The following is a 4,500-nucleotide window of genomic DNA, read 5'->3' as shown; positions in this document are numbered from 1 at the left end:
CTCCCATTTAAATTGATTTGACGACGGTTTCCCATGATGCCAGCATTTGTGATGACTATTAATAAATCACAAGGAAAAACTCTAGACAGAGTAGGCATATTCCTACCTGAACCCGTTTTTGCACATGGTCAGTTATATGTTGCTTTCTCTCAAGTTTGAAGAGCATGTGACGTTACAGTTAAAGTTCTAAATACTTCATCACAAGGGAAATTAGTCAAGCACTCTGAAAGTGTTTTCACTCTTAATGTGGTGTACAAGGAGATATTAGAATAAATTTAATCACTTTATCAGTCATTGTTTGCATCACTGTTGTTTTTATATCATGTTTTTGTTGTTTACATATCATGTTTTTGTCGTTTTTATATCATGTCTCTGTTGTTGTTATATCCTTTTGTTACTGTTTATTTATTAATAAATTTAAATATTATTTTCATATACATTTTACTAATTTCCTTTCATCTCTCACACTTTCTATTATAGAGAAAAGGCAAATAGCAATATTAAAATATCTTTGCTAATTAATTCCCTTTTTAAAAAATATATTTTATTGATTTTTTACAGAGAGGAAGGGAGAGGGATAGAGAGTTAGAAATATCGATGAGAGAGAAACATTGATCAGCTGCCTCCTGCACACCTCCTACTGGGTATGTGCCCACAACCAAGGTACATGCCCTTGACTGGAATCGAACCTGGGACCCTTGAGTCTGCAGGCCAACGCTCTATCCATTGAGCCAAACCGGTTAGGGCGCAATTAATTCCCTTTTAATGTGCATGAATTTTGTGCACCGGGCTACTAGTTATAATTATAAAACAAAAGAAATGCAATAATCAAAAAGAAAGAAAAGGAAGAAAGCTGGGGAGAGAATACATTTAAAATGCTCATGGTACTTGCATTTAATAGTAAGATGACCTTTTTAGCTTCTGTATTTTATATTCTCTATGGCCAACATGTATTTTTCATAATTAGAAAAATTTAAAAAATAAAATGACAACCTTTTCATACATGTATTTGTCAAATTTTTTGTACATATTTTATGACACATGTTCCAATGTGGGTCTTTACTAATGAGCAAATGGCAAATTTCAGAATCTGAATTATAAACTACCTTCAGAAAAAACCTATATGAAAAAAAAATAGGCCTCACAACCTCGGCCATTGATGCATACTTGGTTTAATTTCTTTTGCAAAGTTATTTAGAAAAAAAATTTAGTTATGTACAGGGTTGCTTTGCAAAAACTAGAAGTAATGACCAGAAAGATGCTGTTCGACTATTATGTCTGAAACCAAACACTTGGTAAGTATTTTCAAAAGAAAAACTTCAAAATCTGACTTACTTTCCCTGTTGTTCCTTTTCTCATCTCCACTTGAATATCCTTGAGATACCACAAACAAAACAGTCCCCAAATCCAATCCAATATCTTAGCTGCTCCACATTCCCAGATTTCTTCTCTTCCCACCTTCCTCTGAAATTAAAACCAGGGTTTGATTCTTTCCAGAAAAAAAAACAGTCAGATCTGGAAAGAATTTCACTTCCTCCAGGAGGGTTTTGAGGCCAGGAGGGTCACATTCTCAAAACGAAGTGAAACATCAACTGCCAGGCAGAAAGAGGAAGCTCTCAAGATCAGTGTACATTAGATTCCACAGATAAGTGAGGTCACATGATATTTGCCTTTCTCTGAGGGCTTATTTCACTTAGCGTAATATTCTACTGACCAACAAAATAGGTCCAGAGGCACGGAGGTAAGGAACAGACTGACAAATCTCAGAGGGGCAGGGAGGGGGATTGGAAGAGATTAATTAAAGAATTTATATACTTATATGCATAGCCCATGGACACAGACAATAGTGTGGTGAAGACGTGAAGTTGGGAAGGGGCTGGATAGAGGGGGGCAAAGGGTGGCAGAAATGGGGACATCTGTAATACTGTGTCAACAATTAAAAAGAAAAATATTGCCTGGCTGGCATGGCTCAGTGGTTGAGCATTGACCTATGAGCCAAGAGGTCACAGTTTGATTCTGGTCAGGGCATATGCTTAGGTTTCGGACTCAATCCCCAGTGGGAGGCGTGCAGGAGGCAGCTGATCAATGATTCTCTCTCATCATTGATGTTTCTCTCTCTCCCTCTCTGAAATATATATATATAATAAGTAAATAAATAAAAAGGGGAGGGGAAAAAAAAGAACAGTGTAGCAGCAATAGCCCCCTACAGCAGAGGAGAAAGAGATTAGTAGCCACAGTGAGTGTAAACTTTGGGAAGAGAGAGAGCTGTTTAAAGGGGATTTATAGCAGTGATGGCGAACCTATGACATGCATGTCAGAGGTGACACGTGAACTCATTTTTTTGGTTGATTTTTCTTTGTTAAGTGGTATTTAAATATATAAAATAAATATCAAAAATATAAATCTTTGTTTTACTATGGTTGCAAATATCAAAAAATTTCTATATGTGACACGCACCAGAGTTAAGTTAGGGTTTTTCAAAATGCTGACAGGCCGAGCTCAAAAGGTTCGCCATCACTGATTTATAGGAAAGTTTGGCTGGTAATGTGCTGCACCCCCCAACCCCATCCCCAGCACAGCACTCCACCCTTATTCCTAAACACTCTAACAAAGCAGTACTAGTATGCAGACAGACTGCCAATTTGAGATCTGACTCCTCCATTTACTGACTAGATGGCTTTAGGCAAGTCAGTGTACCTCACTGGTCACTGATTTTTCTCATCTGTAAAAATGCTGAAATGGTCATGCGTACTTTACAGGAGTTGTGAGGATTAATTGAATTAATTCTTCTCCATAATTGAAACAACACTTGACTATGTTCTCAGAGCTACATAGCTATCTATGTGTGAGTTAGCTATTATTTTTCTGGGCCTTCATAATCCAATTGATGCTGTTTGAATGTTACTTGAGCAGATTGTGGCTCAAAAATCATCTTGTAGAATTTGAGATACTTCTTTGGTTGTCATCACTATTTGCCCTGTCACCTAATCACTCCTTTCTCCCAGCGTTAAGCAATCACTAAGTTCTGTTGCTTCATGCTCCTCAATATTTCTCAAATCCATTCATTTCTCTCAATGCTTTAGTTGATTCATTGACTTTCTTGCTTAGATGGCTGGAATAGCCACCAACCAGTGCTTCCTTGTCCTTAGGATCTTATAGCCCTGATATTCTTCCAAATGGTGCCAGATTCTCTAAAATCTTCAGCCTAAACAGCCACTCTATTTCCAGTTCACCTACATCATCATAGCTAGTCCATACCTTGCACTGCCATGACTCCAGGCCTTTCCATGTGTTCTCTCCTTTCTCTGGATTGATCTGCCTGTTATTCTTTAACTAATGAGTGGCTATTTAGCTTTAAAGACACTAATAAAAAATTTCCTCTTCAGTAAAATCTTTCTCAGCAACCCCAGGCAAAGCTAGTCATTTCCTCCTCTCTGTTTCCATTTTAATTGGTATATAGCTCCACCTTTGTACTTAACATGTTGTGCTGGAATTATGTGTTTAAGGATCTGACTTTCTCAATCAACTGTAATCTACTCAATGACAGATCCTTAAACATATAATTCTTTGTTAACCCACATGTCTGGCACATCAAAGATGTTTAATAGCAGTGTGATGAGTGAATAAAGTAATAAATGAATGGATTAATGTAACACCTCAGGTGACATCTACATTGGTAGGAAAGTAAGTGCAGTAAAGGAGAGGCAAATAGTACAGAGTCCACCATGGTAGCTGTGTGACTTTGGGCGCATTTCTCACTCGCTCTGTGCCTCAGTTTCCTCATCTACAAAATGGTGAAAATAATACCTTTATAGTTGTGTTAAGATTAGTTAATAAATGTAAGTTGCTTAGAAGAGTGGATGGTATATAGAAAGTACTCTTGATGTATTAGTTATTGTTGTTACTGTCCATGGAGAGAGAATTACTGTAAACTCCATGAGAGATAGGGACTATGTGCTTTTTAAAATACATTTTTTATTGATTTCAGAGAGGAAGGGAGAGGGAGCTAGAGATAGAAACACCAATGATGAGAGAGAATCATTGATTGGCTGCCTTCTGCACGTCCCCATCTGGGGATCGAGCCCACAACCCCTGCATGCGCCCTGACCAGGAATTGAACCTTGACCGCCTGGCTCATAGGTTGATGCTCAACTACTGAGCCATGTGGGCTGAGCTACTACTTGCTGCTTTTTAATCACTTTCATCCAGTTCAAAATAATTTTTATGTCAAAAGGCATATTTTTGGGGTGACATATTTTGGCTTCCTTCAATTTACTATCCAAAAAGGCCTTGGGAGGGAGTAAAATGATTAGGAAATATTATTTTATCTAAGTCCACTAGTTTGAACTTCAAACTATAAAAAGAAAACAAAGAGGGAAAGTATGTAACCAGACTGTAAGTTACATGAGGATATTGTCAAAGTATAATTTTCAAAAAGTTAAAAGTATGATTCTCATATAAATATATGATTCTCATTGATGTTTCTCTCTCACTCTCCCT

Source organism: Myotis lucifugus, unplaced genomic scaffold, assembly GCF_000147115.1.
Source record: "Myotis lucifugus unplaced genomic scaffold, Myoluc2.0 scaffold_12, whole genome shotgun sequence".
Taxonomy (NCBI): Eukaryota; Metazoa; Chordata; class Mammalia; order Chiroptera; family Vespertilionidae; genus Myotis; species Myotis lucifugus.
This window is presented reverse-complemented; position numbering follows the sequence as displayed.